Source organism: Leptonychotes weddellii, chromosome 3, assembly GCF_054177405.1.
Source record: "Leptonychotes weddellii isolate Sample4059 chromosome 3, ASM5417740v2, whole genome shotgun sequence".
Lineage (NCBI taxonomy): Eukaryota > Metazoa > Chordata > Mammalia > Carnivora > Phocidae > Leptonychotes > Leptonychotes weddellii.
In genome coordinates, this window is record NC_138371.1 from 58,835,544 (window position 1) to 58,862,160 (window position 26,617).

Below are 26,617 nucleotides of genomic sequence, written 5' to 3' on the forward strand. Positions count from 1 at the left end.
TGAGATTCAACCATCTTGCACAATTCACAGCGCTTACCAGAGCACATACCCTCCCCAGTGTCTATCACCCAGTCATCCCATCCCTCCCACGCCACTCCCCACTCCAGCAACCCTCAGTTTGTTTCCTGAGATTAAGAATTCCTCATATCAGTGAGATCATATGATACATGTCTTTCTCTGATTGACTTATTTCACTCAGCATAATACCCTCCAGTTCCATCCACATCGTTGCAAATGGCAAGATCTCATTCCTTTTGATGGCTGCATAATATTCCATTGTATATATATACCACATCTTCTTTATCCATTCATCTGTCGATGGACATCTTGGCTCTTTCCACAGTTTGGCTATTGATGTCCACGGAGTTTTATGGAAGGTACTTACGTTAGTTTGGATTCCCCCAGAATTAGACCCTGTGAGGAGAGTTTGAGTGCTAGTATGTAGTTGAGAGCTGATCTCAGGAGGCACCAATAAGGGGGTGCAGAAGTGAGATAAAGATGGGTGGAGGCCAATAAAGGGTATGTAGCCGAGTAGGTTACTGCTTTAAGCAACTGTCTTGCTCGGGAATGCTGGGAGACAATACAGAATATTCCTCAGACTTATCCCACCTACCAAACAAGAAGCTGGGAACTTACCTCCAACTTGAACATGTTATTCACTGAGGATGCTCCTGAGGAGAGTAACCTCTGGGCATGCCCAATCTGCCCTGCATGAGGTCTGAAAGCCCTCAGCTAGAGAGAGACGAGTCTTGCAGCAATGGTATGTGCTAGTATGGCCAATGTTGAGTGGCTTTTGGGCAGAAATAAAATACATAGCAAGTGTGATGTCACAATATTTTAAGTTATACTTTAAAGGATTTAACAAGACTGCTATTTATGCAATTGTTTTTCAAATGCCTATGATGGGCCAAAAAACATTGTGCTATGCAAGAATTCTATGGCAAAGTTTTTGTGAATCAAATGCCCATTCTCATTGAGTTCTTTGCTGTTCTTGTTATACATTTTCACACTTAGGTGTGCATATAGCATTCCTTACCATTTCCTCCCAGAAACAGAAAAGTCCTAAAGAGATTGGTATGGAATTCTTTTGCACCAAATATCCTAGCTCTTCTACCCTCCCATCCATCTCTACCAGTTTTCAAATTCTTGGTAAAAGCACAACTGTGCTAGAAATTCAGCAGGACTTTTTTCTTTTTATTTCCAAGTCCTGGTTAAAAGTGAAAGAAAATCCTGCTCAACTGTCATATTTATTCTCATGCTATTAGGAATTATGGACTAGGTATTGAAAAACCTGTAAAAACTTGCAGTTTATTAATAGGTAAAAACATGTATTCTTAAATATGATATAGTACATAGAAGTGCTTCAAAACATACCCTATCTTGTCAGGCCAAATGAAACATTTCCCTACCATATGGAAATAAAACTATCATTACATTTTCAAAAGATCTTCTCAGCATAAACCTTGGGAGTAAACAGAAAGGCTGTGAAGTCAGGTCTGCAAGGAGTTAATTCTGCTCGACTTACTGAACTAAAATGGGATTATGTTTGGCAATGGAAGGATAAGGAGGGGAGGGGGGGGTGGGCACGGGAAGATATTTTGAAATTTCATGGCAATTATAAAGTATTATGTTAGTCTGAGCTTTCAAGTTACACGTATCTCATTTCATCCTCATAAAACTTTTCTGAGGTAAAGTGCTGCTTCCTTCCATTTTCTAAATAGAAAATCTGGTGAGCACTAAAGATTTCCGGGCCAGCCCTGACAGAAAGAAACTGGGAGGTAGCGGATGATGAAAGCAGCTGTTATAGCACATCCTACCTCTGCCGCAGAAAACCAAATATCATGCCACAGGCCACTGGGTCATGCACTCTGAAAGAATCCCATCCAAGACTGAAAAAGTTCAGTGTTTCTCATTGACACATAAACAGAACATAACAAGTCTATATAAAAAAAAATCCTCACTTCATTTTGTATCTAGATTAGCAACTATTCTAGGTGCCTCTTCACAGTGGGTGGATTTATACTTAGTCACTATGATATTAAACAGGGACTTTTAAATATGAGTTGACATGGAGCAAAAAGCATGGTTTATTACTCTGTAGCTTATAGCTCTTCATTTTTAAAAGGTTAACTAATATTTCAATTACGTTTCAAGATTCAATGGGTGTATCACTATTACCACTTTAACAGAGTTCTTACTAAATATGCATGATTTATTTTAATAATGTTTAAGAGATATAATTTATTAAGTATTCCTGTTCTGGAGATATTTTGCAATCTAACGGACACATTGAACTGAGTCATGAAACAGCTCTCTAATTAGAAATAGTCAATATGTAGCAACCCATTTGTGTAAATGTAAGAGTTTTATTAGGATATAAGATTATACATCCATATAATTTATGCAAAACATCTCTTATAAACTTTATTTATAAGAAAAGGAAGGTCCCGAAACTTGAAGGGCTTTAACATACTGAACAGAAGTATTATGTCGATATAAATGTACCAAAACATTTCAGCAGCCTAAGTTAACAGTGTTATCACACTCAGGGAAAAAAAAAAAATGTGTCCATATAAAAATGTGTCATATTTGCAGACAAGCCAAGACAAAACATATATTTTTAATAAAAATGACAATGTGTATGTCAATTATACCTCAATAAAAAATGAAATAAAAATGACAATTTAAAATGATAAATAAATCACTATCAGTAGTTCTGAATATTTTTAAAACAACAAAATAAATCTATAGTTTGATTCTACACAATTTGATAAAACCACGAATGTCACATCAACTTCTGACACCAACTGTGTCTTTCCTAGAAGAGCTAGCAAACATATGTGACCAGAGGAACACTTGTTAAAGAACACACTGCCAACATACCAATTAGATTGTAATGTTCATACAAGTGAAAGTAAAACTGTAGATGCTAGTCACAGTGACAGACTGAGTCTAGTGCTGGTAGGAAGCCAGGCTAAATTATTAGGGCAAAGATATCGTCTGAGTGATTTTCTCTCCCCTCCCAAGGGACTCTTAGATTCTTCAGCATAGGCCAATTTTTCCAAAACTTTTTTTAAAAAATTTTATTCTTCCACATTTTAAATCTGGAAACCAATATCAAGCAGCATTTTGACATGCTAACATACTGAGTAGGGAATATTTTTAAAAGTTCACTGCTAAGCTCAGTTCAGAAAGCGCATCAGGCTAATACTGTTGACAACAATGTTTTTTAGTGAAGGATTAGAACCCTCTGATCTCCCAACCAGCGATGCTCATAATAGGATATGATCTTACTGAGGATTTTAACCTAGTGACAAAGCCACATTATTTTTAGTGGGTGCAACATGAGAAGAGATACTGTTAACAAACTTCAGGACTTAAGATATGCAATCAAAAAATACAAGGGCAAATTTATTTCATCAAAGGGAAGCACTGGCAAAGAAAATCTAAGTGACTACAAGTGACCTGGGCTTTGAAAAGTCTGCAAAAAAAGAGTATTTTTTGTTAAGTAGATTAACTTGCTGTGTATCCATCAAATACACAATTATTTCAATTGTCACCTGATAATTATCAACAAATCAATTATTTTCTCAAAAATTGATTGAGGGAAATAAGACCGGAGACCAGTTTTCACAGAGAGAGAGTCTCAAATGAATAAATTCCATATGACAGGATCCAAATGCTGTACTAAACAGAGAACAGTTATCTCTCCCTGCCTTAACCAGGGCAAAAAAACAAACTGAATGCTTTGCATTGGAGGGGAACTTTATCTACCTCCTACACTAGGGTTATCAAAGGACCAGAGTTCTTAGAGTCCTTTTGGATTGGGAAATACAACCTGGATTGAGACCCTAAAAGTATCCTTAATCTTTCTATATACAGACATCTATTTATGTTTAAATTAAAATTGTTACATTAAATAATTTAATATGTTGAGCACAGTCAAGAATAATCTGTCAATTGGGGGTTAAGATTATTTAAATCACACTGAGTCATTTCCTGAAAGATGGTGTGGGAATTGAGATATGGACTTCAAAATATGCCCTGTGCCTTTCTCCATCAAAAGTAGAGAACAGGCAGACAAAAATACATAGCAAATTATCCTGAGGGGAGAGTTAGTTTAGTAAGATGTCCATAGAAAATGGCAAAAGTGATGGTATACTAACTTTTCCATGAATGAGGAGGAAAATCAAGGACACAATAAATCCAAAGTGTTGCAGCATTTAGCTAGTTAATTACTCTACCAGATCATTATATTGGGATATTGCTTAAGGCAATTGAGCATACTTTGAGGGAGTGAGGGAGAAAGACAAATTCTATTTGTCTGTCTATATGCCAGACATTAGAATAAAACTACAATAGGACTGTAGGAATAGTTTAATGGCACATTTTTATGTCTGTTCTTTGTAACACTTTTAAACTAATTTGTGTATGCATGTTATATGAATGAAATCTTATGTTTTATCACAAAGAATTTTTCCAGCTTTATTGAGGTATAAATGACACATAATGTTGTATAAATTTGAGGTACAACATGTTGATTTGAGTCATGTGCATACTGCAAAATATGGTTACCACAATAAGATTAGTTAACACTTTTATCATCTTACATAATCACCTTGTGTAGTGAGGAGTGAGAACCTGTAAGATCTAGTCTCTTAGCATCTTTCAAGTATATAATCCAGTATTTTTAAGTATAGTAGACATGAATCCCCAGAACTTATTCATCTTATAACTGGAAGTTTGCACATTTGACCAACATCTCCCCATTTCCTCTACCCCTAGCCCCTGGCAACCACAATTCTACTTTCTGTTTTTATGAGTTCAGCTTTCTTAGAATACACATATAAGTAAGATCACACAGTATTTGTCTTTCTCTAACTTATTTCACTCTGCATAAGATCCTCAAGTTTCATCCATATTGGTGCAAATGGCAGGATTTCCTCCTTTTTTAATGATTGGATTAATAGTCCTGTGTGTGTGTGTGTGTACCACATTTTCTTTATCCATTCACCCATTTATGGACATTTAGGTTGTGTCCATGTTTTGGTTATTTTAAGTAGTGCTGCAATGAACATGGGAGTGCAGATACCTCTTTGAGATCCTGTTTTCATTTCCTTCAGATATATCCCCAGAAGTGGGATTGCTGGATCATAGGATAGTCCTATTTTTAATTTTTTGGAGAACCTCCATACTGTTTTCCATAGTGGCTGTACCAATTTACATTCCCATCAATAGTCCACTAGGTTCCTTTTTCTCCAAAACCTCACCAACAGCTGTCATCTCTTATCTTTTTGATGATAGTCATTCTAACAGGTGTGCAGTGATATTTCATTATGGTTTTGATTTGCATTTCCCTGATGATTATATCACAAATAATTTTTAAATATCAATACTGGTATATTTCTTTCAGATGTATAGATTTGAAATCCTCACCATTAGTTATGCCTAAATTGATGTGCTATCTTTGAAAAAGCCATCACTACCCACACATGAATCAGTGAGTAGTGGTAACTTTTTCTTTCAAACTTTCCACATCCTAAAGTTTTGGATGTTCCTTTGAAAACACTACATTGTTACATTTTTTAATACTGTCCAACAGTCTTTGAGATTGAGATCATTTAACCAATTTACATTTTATATCATTACCAAAATATTGGTTGTGACTTGACCATCTCATCTTTTCTATTTGTTCCAATTGTACTATCATAATTTTTTTTAATTTTTAATTTTTGGTCTCCTTTTAGACTGAATGTTCTTTTAATTAGCATTTCACTTTTTCCTCCAGTATTATACAATTTTCTATTCTCCCAGATTTACTCTAGAAATTATAGCACACATCCTCAACCTATCAAAGTCATATGCCCCTCTTCAGACAATTCAAGGACCAAAAGAGCCAATTTAACTTCTAAATATTTAACTTCCCCTTGACTCATATGATTTTTTGTTGTGTATTTTAATTCTCTCAACTCAATTTATTAAATTTCATTATTATTTTATAAAGCCAAATTTCATTTAGATTTATGTATATATTCATCATCCTTTTTGCTCTTTGTTGTTTCCTGTACCTGTGCAATCATTTTTCTCATATAAAAATTAACTCTTTTAGTGCAGGTTTGCTGGTGATAAAGTCAGGGTTTGTTTGACTTTTTCTTTGTCTGATTTTTTTCATTTTATTATACTTTGTTGTTTTAAGAATATTTCCATTGAGTATAAATTTATAGATAAGCAATTATTTTCATTCAATACACTGAATATAACATTTCATTATCTTCTGGCTTCCCCTGGTGTCGTAGATGTTCTATCTAACTTTTGAAGGAACGCTGTGTTTTTCCTCTTGCATTACTGGTTTTGCAATTTTATTGAGATGTGTCTAAATATGGTTTACTTTTTTTAAATTTACTTGGGATTCTTTGGACTCCTTAAATCTTTGGATTAAAATTTTTAATCAGTTCTGAAAATTTTTCAGGCATCATCTCATCAAATATTTCTTCTGCTTCCTTCTCTCCTTTCCTTCTAGAACTCCATTAAATGCCTGGAAAGTCCTCCCACTGTTCTCTTACCCTCGTGTCTTTATCTTAATCTGACAATCCTGATTGCTTCTTCTGCCTCAACTTCCAACTTGGTAAATGCCTCTTCTTTTTTATCCAATTCAGTAAATTCTTAGTTTCAGTTTTTGTATTTTCAATTCATAATTCCAATATGATTCTTTTTCAATTCTGCATATCATCTTTGCATAGATTTTCAAGTATGGGTTTTTTTCATCATTGAAAATACCAAATATATATTTATTTTTTTATTTAGTGGTATTGCAGGTTGCATCTGATATTAGATATCTTAGGTCCTGGTGGGCCTAATATATCTTTTCAACTTCTCATTTATACATAATTTCAAAGCTACAAAAAATTTCTAAGAGTAAAAGCCATATAACCTTTCCTAGATTCATTATTAACACTTTGCCTCTGCTTTACCATTCTATTTATAAATATATGTAATACATATAATTCTCTCTATATAAATATTCTGTGTAATTCTCTTTATATATATGATATATATAATACAATTCTTCCCTGAACAATTTGAGAATAAGTCTACTCATAAAATCTTTAGTGTTTAGTTTCTAAAATGAGAATATTATCTTATATAACCACAAGACAGCTACCAATAAGTTAATTTAACATCATTATAATACTACAGTGACTGCATGTGTCCCTCCAAAATTCGTATCTTGAAATCCCAATCCCAATGTGATGACATTTGGAGGTTGGACCTTGGGAGGTAATTAGGTCATGAGGATAGTGTCCTTATGAACAGGATTAGTGCCCTTATAAGAACAGTTCATAGAGTTTGCTAGTTCTTTCTATCATGTGAGGATACAATGAAAAGTCAGCAGGCTCCAACCTAGAAGAGGTCTCTTCCCAGAGCCTAACCATGCTAGCACTCTGATCTCAGACTTCTATCCTCCAGAACCAAGAGAAGTAAATTTCTGTTGTTTATAAGTCACCCCTTCTATGGTATTTGTTATAACAGCCCCAAATGACCAAAACAAATATTCTTACCTAGTCATCCATCCTATATTCTATTTTATGAATTGAGACAATAATGTCACTTTCTTTTTAAAGATTATTTGAGAGTGAGAGCAGGGGGAGGGGCAAGGGGACAGAGAGAAAAATCTTCAAGCAGACTCCCCACCAAGCAGAGAGCCCTATGTGGGGCTTGATCCCAGGACCCTGAGATCATGACCTGAGCCAAAATCAAGAATCAGATGCTAAACCAACTGAGCCATCCAGGCACCCCAATAATGTCACTTTTTACCATGTTTCTCTCTCTGGCACTGAATCTAATTTAGGATCATGTGTAGCATTTAGTTATCATGACTCTTTAGTCTTCTTTAATTTGGGACATTTCCACATTCTTTGTCTTTTATGACACTGACATATTTGAACAACATAGTCTTGCTCTCCCTCTTTTAAACAGAATGACCTCATTAAGGTTTATCTATTGTTTCTCAATGATTAAAGTTATATTACATAAATGATACTGTCTCCCTCTCAGAACATTATATCAAGAGGTATGTGATGACCATTGGCCCTTCACTGACAATGTTCATTTTGATGACTTATCAATGTGTATCTGGTTTGAATGTATACTGAATATTACACATGAAAAATTATTCACTAAAACATTTTAAGCCTAAGATGATATTTCCTTCAGAGAGGATTTTCATTTTCTTCTTCCACACACTCAGGATGCTAGCCAGCTTGAACCACCTTAATTTGATTTCAAGGTTTGTGGTTTTCCAGGCTACCCATATAACATGCAGTGGACTGCAAGTTGATGCAAAGACAAGTTTGCTTCCAACAAACTTACTCCTAAGGTTCAGCTTCTTAAAAGTCCAATCCCAAAAGAGCGATAGTTAGTCCCCCTATGGAGGTTCTTGGATTCCACCCAGACCCACAAGATCACCAAGACTGCAACTCAGTCTCTCAGACATTTTTCTTTTGGATGATAAAAATATGCTCGAATGGTAGATGCATATCTCTCCCAGATTTCAGCACTATAATCCTTCATGACCTTTGTTACTTTCAGGAAGGTTTTCATTTTCTTTTAAATTTCATGCAATTTTTGTTGGTGGTGGAAAAGGGGGTTCAAATTAATGTGTTCCAATTAATTGGAAGTTGGTGGTTCCAATTAATTGGAAGTTATGTTTAACAGAAAATGATCTGCCCATTGTTATCTAATGACCATTGGGCAATTTTTGCACTCACCCAAATGATAATGATGTTTGTTCTGTTCCCTTGGACTCTATACACCTTTTCTCACAAAAATTAACCCAGAAATAAGAAATGGCAGCTTCCAAGAAATTCAGAAAGCTGAAGTTTATTTGAAGTAAATCAAATGAAGTAGATGTAATTTCTTTTTGTATCCTCAACAACTTTTGTTAGGGTCATGATCAGACCTTATACATAGTTCCAGAGAAGAGATGTATAAGCATGTGCATCAGCACTCTCTTCTTCTGATCACATTGATTCAGTCACATCACCCAAATTGTGACCTTTCCCAGAGTTATGAGAAAAGAGCTTCACTCCATTTCTGGCATCTTTAATTTGGAGATTGCCAGCTGTGGGGTGAGGAGGTGGGAGTGTGAGATGTAAGAAGGAGAAAGAGAAACTGCCTGTGAATGAAACCAAGCAAAGCTAGCCATAATACAATGACACAGGGTTACAGAATACCTCCATATCATTGGTCAAAACCTTTGATCCTGATATAACTGAATTTACCCCTTGGGTCACTCAGTGATACAAACCAATAAATTTTTCTAAGCTATTTTGAATTGGAATTCTGTTTCTGGCAACTCCGAGTCCAGACCGATTAAAACGTTTTAAATTCTATGTCCACAATAAAATTCTATGTATAACTACAGAGTATGTCTCCTCTCAACTTGCAGGTCAGTGAGCAATAACCAAATGAGGAGGAGAAGGCATATAAAATGATAAACTGTGTAGTAGGAATTAAATCTAAATGGAAAAAAGTTGGAAATGCTAATAGCACATTTAATTTTCACATTGTCAAATCTTTTAGCGTTTTTATTATTGATAACTTGCCTTAGGAAAAATAAAATGCACATACACAATAAGTGTACAATACTGTTCCCCAGTGAGTCCACAGCACCTTGGTTTCTGCCATTATCCTTATATAGCATGTAGAATCAAAAGTGAGACATTAGCAAACAACATAATTCATATTCAGAAGTGCTTGAACATAGCTGAAGTGTTTCTATTCCCTGTTTCCAAGACCACCATTCTTTCTCTTGTGGATCTCTGAAATAGCCTCTAAATCATTTCCTATTGGGCCTTTTTTTCTCCTATTGTGAGCTCTACACCTGGCAGCCAGAAACCCATCAACCCATCTTCCCAGTCAAAACCCTCCAACTGTTGACACTTTCTACAGTCTACAAAGGGCTTATTTTCCTTACCTCTCCAATCTTACCTCCTACCATTCTTCCTTACTCATTCCTTCCAGTAGCACTAGATTGACTGAAGTGTCTCTTGACACACCAGGCTTATTCCTTCCACAGCATCTCTGCTGCGAGGATTTGTCCCCAGATAGTAACGTAGTAATATGGCATGGTTCTTCTTTTAATTCAGGTCTCTGCTCAATATCACATCTTCTGAAAAACCTTTCTTATCCACCCTACCTAAAACCTAAAGCTCATTCTTCCATCAGTGTCGATGCCCTTCCTCTGTTTTTGTTTTTATTATTTTTTAAGATTTTATTTACTTATTTATTTGAGAGAAAGAGTGAGAGAGAGCTCGAACAGGGGGAGGAGCAGAGGGAGAGGGACAAGCAGACTCCCAGCTGAGTGTGGAGAGCCCAACATGGGGCTTGACAGGGTCTCGATCCCATGACCCTGAGATCATGATCTGAACTGAAATCATGAGTCAGAAACTTAATCCACTGAGCCACCAAGCGCTCCTGCTTTTGTTCTTATTCATAGCACTCACACTACCCGATGTGCTGTTCTACTACTTATATGTCGCCTCTCTCCTCCTTCCCCTGTCCTGCCCCCTCCCTCAGTCCTATTGCCTCCCTCCCCAACTAAAATGTAAATTCCATGAAAATATAGAGGCTTTTTTTAATTCACTGCTGCATTCTCAGTTCTTAGAATAGTACCTGGCACATAATAGGGACTAAACAAACTATAGTTGAATATAGAACTATAATTAAGGCTAAATATTTAATTTTTTTAAGCTAGGCAATAAATAAATAAGTACTCTACAAGGAAGATACTGGCTCACCAGTGCAAAAAAAGTTGCTCTATGGAAATAATGTATCCCAGTGAAAAAAATTAAATCATAAACAATGTTGTACATTGCTAAAAGAAACAGTTCATTTTTGATGTCTACACAGAAAATCTTTAATATATTCTTGTTTATTGTTTTTGTGGTATGCACATGCCATTTCTGTTAAAACTAATACCTACTGTATGTGTACAATACCCAAATATTCATTAATGCACTAGTTGCTACTTCAGTTGAATTGCAGTTCACATGTTTTAGACAACAGCATTTGCTGAAAAACAAAATGTGAGTAAAATCTATAAATAGAGAACTTTTTCTAATTATGGTATATCTATTTGAAAAATGAAAATACAATAGTAACTTTGCTATATATGTATTTTCCAAATTAAATTTTTCAAGATCATCAACTTAAATTTTATTACAAGTTATTGTTATCTTTTCATTCTTCATTGTTAATGAATTGGGCTCTTGGAATTATAATGTGACTTGAAGGCATAAGACAACATATGACTGAGATTAGAAAGCAAACTAAATAATTTTTAAAAGGCAGGCCTATATCACTTGAGCACTAGAACATATAATTGTGCACACAACATACATTAATAATTTTGCCACACACAAAAAATGGTTCATAAATACAAAGTAATACCCAAGAAGTGGGTATATAATTCTAAGGTATATAAACTCTTAAGTTTCCATCTTTCCTATGTTCATATATTATCTATTCCTTCATTCTGAGACATTCTGAAAATCTTGTTATTTATTTGGGATCCTACAGTACATTAATTTAGTTTTGAGATAGCACTGGATGAATAAAAAGTAACTGAAAAGAAAGCAAAGCAAATGTGAGGAAAGAAAAACTGAGTAATAATGATTAATGCTGAATCTAACCTTTCTGTTCTGGAGCATCTAGGATCAAATATAGACCAAGTTACATTTAATAGTCTTCAGTCATAAGCTATGAGAAGTCAGTTTCTTGAAATACAACATTAATGTATTTAGTTTAAAAAAAGTCATGATTGTGATTCACGGCCCCTTGGATGTTAAGCTAGGTCCTGCTGGGTAAATTACTTTTGCAACTGGTAAAGTTGCAGATATAAATAGGACATTGAGTATGACTTTAAAAGACCGAGGAAACAAGGCTTCAGGTTTAAGTCCTCAGTTCAAATAGGAGTTAATCATTGAGTTTCTGAATGCTGAAATCCTTGCTTTAGATATTTTTGGATATTTTTCAGAATTTTTATATACATGAAAATGATGAACCATCATAAATATTTGTCAAGCCACTGATGTCATAATATAGTTTTCAAATCCTATCTGAGTTATAGGGGGAAAATTAAGTAGAGGATTTCATTTTCCCATCACCAACTAAAAAAGAGAAATAACTAACACTCTAAACCGAGGCAATTCACTCAACTCCTCACTCCCATTCTCCCTGCCCCCCCCAAAAAAAGTTTGGTTAGCAGCCAAATCTCTTAATTTTAAACTGACTACATGGAGGGAATCTTATTGGAGGATTTTTCAAAATCTGATTTTATCCCTTACTTCATTTCCCTATTTTAAATTGAAATGTGAAATAATAAAACAGCATAGTAAACCATATGATAAAGAACATGAATAAGACAGACAGAAATTATAACCAAAGTTGGAGGAATTTGGAGTTATTTTTCCATTTATTAGACTACCCTGGGCCTGTTCACTTGAAATCTCCTTTCTCGTGATAGCTATAGATACAAATACACATATATTCATATATACATATACATTTGCATATGTATGTACATGTGTGTATGTATGTATGTTTATATTATAAATTTCACTTCCTTTATTGAGTTTGTTCAGCAGAGGGGGAAAAAGTTGAAAGTTCAATCACTTTATGATAAAACCAATAAACAAAAGTAGTACAATTTTTGTTTGAGAACTAGAACATATAATTGTGCACACAACATACACTAACAATTTAGTGTTGGTGTTGGATTCTTGGCTCTATCAGAAACTCACTTTTAAGTCTTAGAAATATTACCTAACCTTTATCTTTTTTTTTTTTTTAAGATTTTATTTATTTGTTTGACAGAGAGAGAGCTCACAAGCAGGGGGCGCAGTAGGCAGAGGAAGAGGAAAAAGCGGGCTCCTGGTTGAGCAGGGAGCCAGATGCGGGGCTTGATCCCAGGACCTGGGATCATGACCTGAGCGGAAGGCAGCCACTTAACTGACTGAGCCACCCAGGCGCCCCTCCCTACCTAACCTTTATCTTGTTCTTAGTTTCAACATCTATAAAATAGAAATGTTAATGACATCTACCTCCTGAGGTTTTGCTAAGTATTAAGTCATATTATGCCCATAAAATGATTAGCAATTCTATATCTGACACATAGTAACACTCCCAAAATTATTTACTGTTCTTATTATTCTCAATGAAAAGCTCAGTGAGACAGGAACTATTGTCCCATTTACTAAAATGATATTTTAACTTTATTTTCAAACTTTGTTATGTCACCCCTACTCCTATCATGGACTGAATATTTAATTATAAATGTTACTTTATTTTTATTTTTTATAAATGTAATTTTAAATAAATATGTTTTTAGAGCTTGAAAATCTATTGAAGGTCTTTTTAATAAAAATACTCACAACTTGAAGCTTTCACCTGGTGTTGGTGGGAAATCTGAAATAGCTGAGAGTGAAATCTCTGAGTTTGGCTAGGAAAAGACAAGGGAAGGGAAGGGATGACCTTGGCAGTGATATGGCTAAAATGTACAGTGGAAGAGGATTTCAGAATTTATAAGGAAAACAGAGGGGTGCCTGGGTGGCTCAGTCAGTTAAGAATCTGCCTTCAGCTTGGGTCATGACCTCAGGGTCCTGGGATCCAGCTCCACATCGGGCTCTCCGCTCAGTGGCAAGTCTGCTTCTCCCTCTCCCTCTGTGGTCTCTCCTGCTTTCACTCTTTCTCAAATACATACATAAATTCTTTAAAAAAAAATAAGCAAAACAGGATGTCTTCTTTAAAATTTGACTGAGTCTCAGATGACAGTCCTGGCAGGCCACGGATGGGGCATTGTCCAAAGCAAGTCCTTTAGAAAGTATTTCTTTCCACTATGACTTCAAAATGATCCCATTACTCACTGGTACACTGTCGCAGAAAATAACATCTTTATTATGAAGAAATTCAAAATCAGTTCACTTGACAGGAAAGATAAGTAGATAGAACTGTAAAACAGTGCTTCAAACATGAGATGACACTCTTCTCATTGCAGTCTCTTTGAAATTAACTGTGAGCTTAATACTTTGAAGATAATGTGATAATCAGCTGGGCAAAGATAACAAGATAGTCTATGATATAAAATGCACTTCAGTAAAGAGAGATAATGCCAACACATTCATTTTCCAAAGAGCTAGTGGGGGAAATACATACTTCACATTTTCCCTTCCTACTTCACTTCAACTTAACAAACTAACTCATATGTAAAAAAAGGGGGGGTATTTTTCTCATTATATTTTAGTTATTTGCTTTTTCTTAAAGATATACAACTGTCATGGGCAATCTTATCTAATGTCCATCTATCCCACAGGGTATGCCTATGGGCATGATATATTTGCTATCTTATTAACTTTCCCTGCATATATTTTAATGAAATATGTAGAATTTAATTAAGAATTAAGAGACAATCTGATTTGGCTTAGAGTGTTTGAGAAGGAGAAAGATCAGCATGATAGAAGCTTAGTGAGCAGAGGGGAGAATGTTAGGAGATTAAGTCTAAGAAGTAGGCAAAAGGCATGTTCAGGACTGTTCAAAATATCTGAATTTTTCTTCCAAAGAGAAAAAATATCTATCACAAAGAATGAGATTGAAAGGAAGTTCACTGATTAAGGTGTCTTTTGATGTATAGAAGGGAGAGAACACTTGTGAAGAAAACATGCATTGCATTGCACACTCCAGGATGAACTCACCTGTATATAAAAGATAAAAAATCTCACATCGCTGAATAGTGGTAAAGAAGTTAACCATCAAAAGCTATGATTTATATTCAGTGCAAAATATCAAAGACAAAAGGGAAAATCTATGCTTTTCATTTTTTTAACTTAAAATGTAAAATATTCTAGAAAACTGGGGATAAAAAGATAGGGAAAGAATTACCTGTTTTTCCACCATTTTATAACACATATATAATTTCAGTGCTGTTATATGTAGGTTTTATATAGCTATAGTAGGACTAATATGTAATTTTGTACCATGTTTCCCCCAAGAAGAATTATAGCATATGTATTTTAATTCTCATATCTACTTTTAATTGTTGTATATTATCCTCAACTGTACATGCCTAAATATATTATTGGCCATTTGAGTTACTTCTGATTTTATATTTTACATAATATACCCATCAACATCTTCAAACATAAGACCTTTTCCATATTTTGTACTATTTCCTTAGGACAGATTCCCAGAAGGAATATTAATGGATCAGACAATATGAATATTTTGTAGTTTTTTTTTCCCAATATGCTGCCAAATTGCTTTTCAAAAGGGCTGTGCCAATTTTAATTGCAACGAACAGTTTCTGAAAGCACCAGATTCACTGCATCCTTGCCAACATGGGACATGATTATTTTTAATATTGTCATTTAGTAGATGAATAGCAAGTGCTCACATTGCTCATATAATTTATTAGTCTACTAGGCCAGAGGATAGGAAAAGAGAATGTTTGAAATTAAGGAACAATTTGACAAAATCTCCCTATTTTTGTAGCTATCTTTGTGGTCAAGATGGTTAAGCAGATGCTGGAAGATCACCAAACAAGATTAGTTCACAATAAATTGCATACCTATAAAGCATGCTGATAGATAAGTGTAAACCTGGGCAGGAGTCACTAGAGAAATATCATGAATTGAAGTCTTTGGTCCAGTCTAATTCAGCATTACTAATCATGCAACCAAAGACAAGAAAAGCAAGATAATCAAATGTGAAAACAAATACACATACAATCTCAAAGTAAACAAACATATATATCTGAATCCAGTGATTCTACATCTAGGTCCTACAGATTCTTGCACATGTGAAATAATGTATACAAGATTATTTATGACAGCATTGGTTGTGTTAGCCAGAATATTTGAAAAAATGAAACTGTTCATCAGGAGGGGACTGTTTAATAATAAATAAATTATGATAGTTTCAACAAATGTTATACCATGGAGCTTAAAAATGAATGAGGAAACTTTATGTACCTACTTTGACAGTCGCCCAAGATTGTTGAGTTTAAAAAGTAGAAAGCAAAGTATGTATATAAAATGTTACCATTTGTATAAAAATTGAGAAAAGGAATAAAGTTCAAAAGTTTAGTGTTTGTATGGGTTTGACAATCTCTGAAAAGATATTAAGAAACAAATCAGAGTAGTTACCTATTTGGGAGCCATGAGGACTGAGTATAGAGGACAAGGATAGGGGAGAATTTTTACTGTGTATTTTTTGAACCATGTATATATTATCCATTTGGAAATTACATACATTAATATACTGAAAGAAAACAATAACAAAATTGACCCTATCCTACACCCTGGAATGGAACTAGCTATCAGATCCTACATCTCCGTGAACCACAAGAAGGTGATGGCTATTAGAGGGAACCAATGATCAACCAATTTTCTTTTTCCTCTTCTGTTCTTTTCCAATTATAGCATTATTTGTTCAAGTATAATTCATGAGATCATCAAAATCATTCTGTATAGAGCTCAGCCAATATGCCAGAATAAACTGCTACTCAAAAATGTATTATAATAACAGCACACCTATGCTTTTAGGAAAATTCCACCCATTGCTATATCCAGACCCCTTTGTTCTTCAGCATGTATAATTTCTAAGCTGTAGGTATGAACCAAGAAGAAAAAAAAATTCAAACATTTCAGCTACATTTGCTCTCTGGTTTATATAAGGAAGCATGGCTTTCTGTCTTATGATAATGAAATTTAACAGAATATTTAATTGTACTTAAGAAATAGCTGGACCAGACTATAATTTATCTTAAGATATAATAGTTCATATTGCCTCAATTTAAGCATGAGTTAATGAGTATTAGTAGGGTAACTGATGAGAAACACACATTATCAATACATGTAATCACTTTTATTCTTTTTCTAACTTGTTATGCCAATAAAAATTCTTCATTTGAACCATAAAATGCAAATACACTCCCAATTCTATTGTACTGAGATAAAGATTTGAAAAGCAAGTCCAAAATGATTCCTGACTTTCAATGTAGGAAAGTTAGCCAAAGTTCCCTTACAGTAGCTTACAATGTGGAAAAAAAGAATATTGTACAATTAGCTCCTTTCCTTTCAAAATTAAGTGTATCAATCCAATGTTTTGTTTCCAACATAGTTGTCTGGAAGCCCAAAGCCACTATCATTTCTCTAATTATTCTTTTGTTTGTTTTAGTATAGATTTTTGTGTGATTATTAAAGCAGTGCTTGCTCCTGGCAAAAAATATTTTTCTATACTTAAAAGTAAAATTCCCATAATCCCAGTATCCCCCCAAAACAAATGTTAATACCTTATTCAAGCATTTTTATATATGTAAATATCAGTTCTTCTTGCATAACGAATTTGTATTCTGTGATTTTCACTATAATTTCAATATTTTCTGAATCAACCTTTCAAAATCATGATTTAATAGTATATACCATAATTTAATCATTCCTCTATTATTGGCCAAATAGATTATTTTTACTATCAATCTACTACAAATGGAATTTTAATGACACTGTGTGTATTTCTAGTTAGTTACATGGAATTAATTCCTAGAAGTGGTATTACTGAAACAAAGGGAACATTTTTAAGGCTTTTGATACACACAATGGAAATCTGTTGTTTTTTTACCTGTCCAGTATCTTTTTTCCCTTCTGCTGGTAACAGTGCCTTGTATTCTTGATAGGACTACCCAGGGATTCACTGACTAAACTGTGGGCATGAAACCTGAGCTAGGTCATACTTCTCATTCCAGGAATTTGGTTCTGGAGCAAATTGACACATGGGTAGAAAAGGACTGATACTGATTCATCTCAGTGATGGTACCCGCAAAGATTTCATCACCTTCTCCCACGATCTCTGTAGCTATTCTGTTTCCTCTCCTTTTCTTTTAATTTTGTAAGCTACGAAATACCTTCCTTTGGTGTGGATCTTATTCCTTAAGTTAGTCAGAGGTAATTTCTGTATAATACAACAGAATTCTATAAACACCAATGAATAGCCTTACCAGAAATTTAGGAGAATCTGCAATTTACCTTCATCTTCATCATCTACATCAACTTTTTTTTTAAATGAATCAACCTTCACTTGTAATCTTTGCTACTTTGATGGGCTAAAAGTACTACCATTTAAAAATTTGTTCCTTTACTTTTTATCATTAACTTAAAATTTTAGATGCTTATTAGCCTTATATATTTCTGGGTTTTGTAGATTATTTGTCCCTTTTTCTATTGGTATACTTCTAATTTTTTAGTAGCCAGTAACAATGCCTATTGCACCCTAATTATGTTCAAGACACTGGGGAAAATGATGAATATAAATCTCTCTTTTTTAAGAAGTTTTCAGGTAGTGAAGGGAATGGATACAAACTGGGAATCACAGTATTTTGAGATAAGTCCACTAACAGAAAACACTGAAAGGTTTTTGTAACAGTGAATATGAAACTGGTATTAGCAATTTGTGTTGAAAATGTTTCCTTGATTTACTTTTGGCATTTGACTTAAAACTGTTAAATTTTATAAGGTCATATCTTTATATTTGTCCCATTATGTTGTGTTTATGAAGGCTCTATTTTCTTCTAACTTGATTCAGAGTTTCTTTATATTAACTCTTTGCTTTATCTGACATTTATTTCGGAATGCAGTATGAGATAGGGAGTGTATGTTCTTGACAAATAATTACTCAGTTTCCCCAGCACCATATATTGATCATTTTTTATTTTCTCACAGACTTGTGATTATTGCATATTACACTTCATTCGCACATATCTTAGAGTTTGTTTCTAAGGTTCTCTTACTTTCTTCTTATTTGTCCGCATGTTGATATTAAAAATGTCAGTAATAAATACAGTATATCTTTTAATAGTTGATAGCTCAACTTTGTCTCAATGCTTTATTTATTTAAACACTTTTTGGCTGTTACAACCTCTTTGCTATTCCATAGGAACTTCAGAATCTCTAAATTTTGCAATAATCTCTTTGAATCTTAATTTGGATTGTCTAGGTATATGAATGTCTATATATGTGTATGCATGTATGCAATGCTATCATCATTTTACTGACACAGAAACTAAATTAGTGATGGGCTATGGTGGGAACTCACCAGCACTCTGACTGGTATAGACAGATGTAGAGTGGAATCTAACTCTTAGTTCATATGCTCTATTCACAAAGCCTATTCATAGTGCATTGTGTACATTTAGTGTAATTTTTCTTGTCTAATAGCATTTAAATTACAACTAATGGTAAACAACCAAACTCCATCTCTGGCAATTGTTTCTGACTGAGTGCTAAGGGCCCTGGGGAAATCACCCACAAATTTTATTGTCCCACGAGGAACTGACTCAGCCCTGATGTCATCTATATACGTCATGAAAATATTTCATAGCAAAGACCAAACAAAATGCTAACTGCAATAACTCAAAACCAAGTGCAGTTTTACAACTACATGAATTATACCATCCCTTCAGTTGCAAATTTGCATTTTAGGACAATGAAGTAGCTCTTCCAACCTCCGTGGGAGCTGTTTTCTGATGGAATTTAGCAGGAGGGTTTTCTTATTCTTTTTCTTCTTGAGTCAGAAGGCGCCTGGGTTGCTCAGTCGTTAAGCATCTGCCTTCAGCTCAGGTCATGATCCCAGGGTCCTCGGAAGAGCCCCGCTTCAGTTTCCCTGCTCAGTGGGGAGCCTGCTTCTCCCTCTCCCACTCCCCCTGTTTGTGTTCCCTCTCTCTTGCTGTCTCTCTCTGTCAAATAAATAAATAAAATCTTAAAAAAATAAAAAATTTTAAAAAAGTCCCCTCCCTCTCCATACAGGTTCCCCTTTCTGCCTGCTTTTGTGTTTTATTTTTGTTTTTGTTTTAAGCTAACTTAAAGCAGTAGCTCTTAAGCTTTTCTTAACAATTTTTTCCTTACTATGGAACAATCAAAAATGCAAAAAACTTGTAAACAATTTTGGTATTTCTTGGAGTCCCTGAAGCTCACCTATTGATTACTTTGAAGCCCACAGACCTTTGGAAATTAAAAAAAAAAAATCCTATGTTAGAGATATAAATATTTAAAAGGAATTCTATAGACACAACAGCTGAATTAAGTACAAGTATTTTACATGCAAACTTACCTCTAGCCCTATAAATCTTAGATGACATCTCTAAATACATCCCAGTTTATCATTTTCTTGATCCCAACATAATATTAATACAATGCAATATTATGTCAGATATTAAAATACTTAGATGTACAAATTGGTAGATGCAGTCATTTCTTCTTAACATTACTATTTCACAAAATGTAGAGCTGTTTAATGGGCAACTGGAATGGAGTTAACTTACACATTTAGTAGTTGACAAGTAATGTTTCTAGATCTGGCTCTACTTTCAACTGACTTTGGGCAATTATCAACTTCCTGGAGTAAAGTTCTACCCTTACACATAGGGGACGTTGGACTAATGACCTGGATTCTTCCCATGTCTAAATATCTGATTCCTACTTAGCTCTCATCCAACATTTTCATAATCAGCCAGAGCTGACTTTGTGTGCTAGGTATGATAACTGCTGGTTGGTTTACTTGCTTTTTTATAACACTGTTTTCCTAAAGTTTTGCATTAGGAGCAGAACAAAGAAAAACCAGGCAAAAAAGGTAAAGGTTTAAGCTGGTAGTATATACATTCTTGAATCTAAATAAATAAAATATTGAGATAGTATTATCAGAAGACTTTTCCCCATCTCCTAAAACTGGATTATATAGCAGCAATCTTGAAGATTTTTCTTAAATGATGGAAATCCACTCAGAAATGACTGTTAGTATTGTGTTAGTGCTAATATTTTGTCATAATAGAACTTGTGAATAAGTTGGCATTAGTTCATTATACAGTATGGCTTCTTGGGCATACAATTTCAGCTTTCCTCTAATATGAAAATATTGTTCACAAACCAATTTTTGAAAGTCAAGCTAGATTCTTGATTTTCTTCACATCAGGGTAAAAAAAAAAATAATAGATCTTTGGAGCTGTAAGCTCAAGACCCTAAAGAAAATAATTATATGGAAAGCACAGAAAGTGAAACTGGAATTATAATTATATACTGTTTTATGCATAATAGAACCTGGGAAATTATCACAATGTTTTATCTGTAATTGGACTGACTGAATAACCGAATTGATTTTGAAATAAAGACAATTTTGAAATTTTTGAAGTACTTTGGCATTTTTTTATTAGAGAATTGGATCATGAGTCTTTTTTTCTAATGCATCAACTCTAGGGAAACTATGACCTCAGAGGCTAGGATTTTTGATCAACTTTCACAGAGGTACAATATGTCACTCTCAAAGTGGAAGAAGCAGAAAATTTCTCATTAAAATTATGATTTTGGATCTTTCCTTACTACTTCTGGTTCACCCATCCCGTTTAAATGAAGTTATGTAGATTTGACCTCGGATAGTCACAAATGCCTTTGAAGATGCTGTTAATTTGAAACAAATTTGTTTTTTTTTTTTTGAAACAATTTTGTTAAAGGATAACGTTTCCCGTTTTAGTTCCTCTGAAAAACATAATTTGATTTTAAATAATTTTTAAAGGGCAGATATTCTGTTATTTCATTACTTAATCATCTTTGAATCCCTCTCTTACCTTTAACCCTCATCTTAGATAGTGCTGTTATTGTTCAGATATACTGCTTCACGAGTGACATGTATTAGATTATCACCACGATTACTTTCCAGTTCTTAGATTAATTTGAGTGTATTTGTGTGGGTGTGTTGATAGGTGTATATTACTTGGAAAGAAAATGAGATGCAAAGAGATGGGGCCATGGGATGGAAATTTAGAAAAAAATAGGTCAGTAGGAGAGATAAATATTCTATACATTTTTTACTTATTATGTTTTTTGTTTATGATCTATTTCACCCCAATAAAATATAAGCTTCATGAGGGCAAAAGTCTTTGTTTTATTCTCTGATATAATCAAAGCAACCAGAACAGTGTCTTGCACATCACAGAAACACAGTAGAATTTGTTAAATTTTACATGAATAAACCAGTATCATAATTAATTACTAATAGATTACTTAAGAGGATGAGCTATGAGCTTTTGCCTTATAAAGTACTTTCATCATTCAGGATCGGTTGGTGAATTTGTTTCTAATACAGGGTGGTTACATTCGTCCTGACTTTCCAGTATATGTGTGTATGTATGCGTGAGACAGACAGAGAGACAGAGAGATAATACAATGAATTTCTGATATACTAAACTGGCTGAGGTTTCCCATTCCCCTAAATGTGTTAGTTCTCAATTAAAAACTGATTTTTGTCATTACTTAAATGAAAACAAATTACTATTAATAAAATTAAATAAACCTCACTACCTTATCTAATAGTGTAGAAACTCTAATCATGGCTATTTGACAAATTAAATGTTTATTTGATAAGATCATGATAATTTTGCACTATTTATAATAAATGTGATTTTTTTAGAAAAGTTATGCAGTGTTGAAATTAAAATCTGGTATAGGTCAAAAAATGAATTTAGTGGCCTAGAGACTTGACAAGTTGACATTTACTAAAATCCATGTAGAAAATATGGCAGTCTGAGCTCATGGGCCACCCTGAAGCAAAACAAGTCAAAACTGAAGTGAACGTGCAGAACTGGCAGAACTTGAATTGTTTGTGTAAACTAAGTGGCTAGCACTATCTATTACCTCCTTTAAGCTTGTGCTCCTCCACCACACACACATCCTGCATCATATCTGCTTTCAGTCATAGACCTTACTGCTTTATCCTAATATTTATGTTCCTTGATGCATTTCTCTACAATTGATTATATTCTGCCGTCAAGGTTTTAAAAAATGTATTTAATTATTTGAAGAAAAAAAAACTCCCCCAGTAAAAGTTCCCCTGGTTAAAAATACCCACACACTCCTTAAAATGAGTAAAAAAGCTCTGTTTCTGTTTAAAGACTTGTGGCTTACCCCAATACATAATGCAGTGGATTTACAAGATGTTACTTTACAACAATATGAAAAACCGTTTTCTTAGCTGAGTAATTAAAATTTTCCTTAAAAGTTCCACTTTTAATACTGATAACTTGATTTTAATTTAATCTTATTTTAAAATTATTAAGTATTCATAACACATTTTAATCCTACTTCCCCCATATCAACCCATAGGGGAAAATTGTTTTACCTTCTCATAGCATTGCATAAATGGAACACAAAACTAAAATCAACTGCTTAATGTGTTTAATACTCTTAATAAAGTCCTTAATGTTACAACTAAAATATTGCAACATGAATCACCTGGCAGCAGGTAAATTTTGTATTGAAACATAACAACCACAAGCTATACTCTTTTTATATCAGGAAACTCAACTTTTAAGCCACATGTGATGACTACTAAGGAAAAAACATTTAGTACCAATTTTCTACTAGACCAAATGCATCGCATAAGTGTTCAACTAAAAGAGTATTAAAAATTCCATTTACAGTTCATGAAGTGATGAAAAATGTGCAACCATCCACGGACACAAAACTAACATCACTGCTAGCTTACCAACAAGTTATTCATCTGCTACAGAATAATTTACATTACAAAATTGGGAGAAAATGGAACCTTTACAATGAAAAACGTGAAAAATGCTGACATTTTGGACAGCTCCCTCTGATTTCCCCCTCCCCCGCCCTACTAGATTTCTATTACGTGTCTCCCTTTCATTTTTCTGCTCAACCAAATCAGAAAGGAGCCTGACCAAAGTCAGGTTTCTGCTGTTTGGGTTTGGGTTTTATTTTTGTTGTGTTGTGTTTGGGGGTGAAAGATTCTTCCAGGGAAAGAGATTAAGGAGCTACATAACAGGGAAAGTGCTGTTCTCAGTTCAAGATCCGGCTTCCTGTATTGAGCCAATTTATGTGTTTCCAAAGATTCTAGCTGGCAAGCTGGGAGCTGCCCTCTCCACTTCCATTTCCCGCTGCAACTCAATCGCCTCTGTAAAAGACCACAGCCTCTCTCCATCTGCGCCTGAGTGGGGACAGTTCGTTAGTGCCGAGGTATTTCAGGAACTTTCCCTAGCAGAGTCTCCTAAGGAGACACAGGCCACATACAAAGCAATCGCCAAGAGTAAGCTTGTGCGTCCTGAAAAGGGATGGAGAAACCACTATACTGAGCTACGGAGATTCGGACTTAACCCGGCAGCACCATCAATTTACAGCAGCGCATAAAATCCGCCTTCTGCAGAAAGGTTTGCAGCGCGGGTGCAACTCCCAATGGCTTTACAAGGAAAATAATTTAATATAAAATAAAAGCAGCGTCGACACTGGAGGAAGCTGGGTACGTAAACCTGGTTACACTTTGTGGTCAACGCGCTCTAGGTCGGGTTGCCTGGACCCCAGCCGGCCGAAACTTTCTCGGAGAACAGAGCCGCCCGCAGTCCGCAGCTGCCCCGGCGCTGCAGGCCGGGTCCTGACCCCGGAAGGGACCCGGGCCAAGGCTGCCCTGGGAGGCAGTAGTAGCTCCACCTGGACGCACACTCGAGCCCCGCCCCGCTTCGGCCCCGCGGTCAGGTCGCTGACACCCGTGCCCCACGCCGGCGCCGGCCAGGAGCGGCCTCTGATAGCCCCTCAAAGCGGGACTCTCTCCACCCCCAAATCTGCGCTCCCGAAAAGTGTAGCGAGCTCCCCACCAGGAGAGTCAGACAAAAAGCCGCCACTCCCCAAGCCTAGCTGCACTCTTCCTTTTCTTTGGTCCTTTTCTTCAGCGAGGCGGACTAACCGTTACTTTCCTCCTCCCTTCCTCTCCTCTCCTTTCTGAAGTCCCCGGCGCAAAGTGGGACTTTGAGGAGCTTCGGTGAATGCGCCTGTCCCCTGGCGCGCTGGATACACAGCTCCCTCTTTTCATTAAGGCAGTAAAGTTCAATTTGCCCGGCTCTTTACGAGCCACGGTGGACTTCCCCCCTGCTTTCCGTGTGCTCTCCCTCCCGCTGAGCTAAGAGGCAAACCTATTCACTCCATCCCAGCCTGAATCCCTGAAGGACGCCGGTTCACGTCAGAGGGGACCCACCTCGCTCCCTGAGAAGTGCCCCAAGCCGCGCGCCCACACACGCTTATACACACACAATGCCATCCCCGCGCTATCAAAGTCTGGCAGCGCCGAGGGGAGAAGGCACGAACAGGAGTGGCACCGGCGCGGGCATCAGCCTAGCCGTGCGTCCGGACTCGCTGTCCGGGTCCCGAACACCGTTGTCAGGATGCCCCGGGCACAGCAAGCCTCGTAACCCCCAAAGACAACACCGGCGGTCCCGGGGTCGCGCGGGCGCCGCCGGGCCGGATCTTACCCGCGGGGCTCCTGGTCTCCCGCCGCTCAGCTGGCCCGCGGGCCACAGGGACGCTGCAGCCGGGGTCCCGGAGATGCTGCTGCTCCGCTGCCGCTGTCCGGATCCCCCGCGCCAGCATCACTTCTCCGCCGCCTCCGCCTCCTCGTGCTCTTCTCTCGGCCGCCCCTCCCCGGCGGCCGCCAGCAAGACCGGCAGCGCCGGCGCCGCGGCGGGGTGGGCAGCAGCGGAGGCGGCGGCGGCGCCCGCACGAGCTCGCCCAGCTGCACCAGCTCGAGCAGCCGCGGCGGCAGCCGAAGCACCCGAGCCCGGCTGCGCTTCCCCGGCGAAGGCTCTGGCCTCGGCGACTGACAACGCCCGGCAGCCAATCGCTGCCTCGCCCCGCGCGGCGGGGGGAGACCAATCAGAGCGGAAGGCCCAAGGTTTTCCTCCGCCTTTGCTCAGCAGGCTTGTTTCCGGGAGCCGCGGCGTTGCCGCTGGGGTCTGGGATGGGGGAGGCGCGGGAGCCGCGCGGGGTGGGGGACTCCTGGCTCGGGAGCCCTAGGTGCGGCGAGGCAGCCGGGCCCGCCGAGGTGGGCCTGGGGGCGTTTTCTGACTGCCGGGAGCTAGCGGTTTGGCTGCAAAGGGCGCCCCGGGGTGACTCTGTCCCCAGAGCCTCGGCCCGGCGGTTCAGCGTCTTGGCAGCCCTGTGCAGCGGTCGTGGGTCCCAAGTACGACCGGCGATGTGGAAGAACGGATCCCTGGAGGTGGTCGCCGCCTTGAAGGAATCATGCGAACAGTCACCAGACAGCGCCCCCGTCCTTCTCCCTTTGGCAGCTTTGGTAGCGGAAGAGTGGTACTCCTGAGCCTTCGAACCACTCCTCATAGTAATCAGCCCAGGAGTGTGCCTGAGCTATCAAAGAGGCACATGGAGAAATGTTCTCAAAGTTGTAGGCACAGTGGACCTTCCTTACCCTCCCTCCAAATAAACTCTCCCACCTTCACCCCATTCAGCAAAACAAAAAACGCCTCAAGAAGCAATGCGGAAAGATAGTTTAAGCAGTCAATCTACTTGGTTTGCTTTTTTTTTTTTCTTCTTTTTCTTTGGAGGATCACTTCTGAATGATACAGTAGGGGTGAGTGTGTGTGTGTGTGTGACACAAACACCAGGTAGGTGATGTCATTTAGATTTAGCAAGGCAAGAAAAAAAACAAAGGTTGCAAACTTTTTCCACACCGTTCTCTCCCCAAAACTGTAATGATCTTTCTTTGTGAAGCACTTAAGCCC

At 36.8% G+C, this 26,617-nt stretch overlaps 1 protein-coding gene across 1 annotated transcript in view; it reads right to left on the bottom strand.

The window, feature by feature from the left end:
- Positions 1 to 25,476, bottom strand: part of B3GALT1 (beta-1,3-galactosyltransferase 1) — a 500,148-nt gene extending 474,672 nt beyond the window's left edge. Inside the window, exon 1 of the mRNA XM_081814258.1 lies at positions 25,355 to 25,476. The gene's annotated coding sequence lies outside the window, so the exon portion shown is untranslated. The remainder of the gene's footprint in view (positions 1 to 25,354) is intronic.
- Positions 25,477 to 26,617: the final 1,141 nt, after the last annotated feature.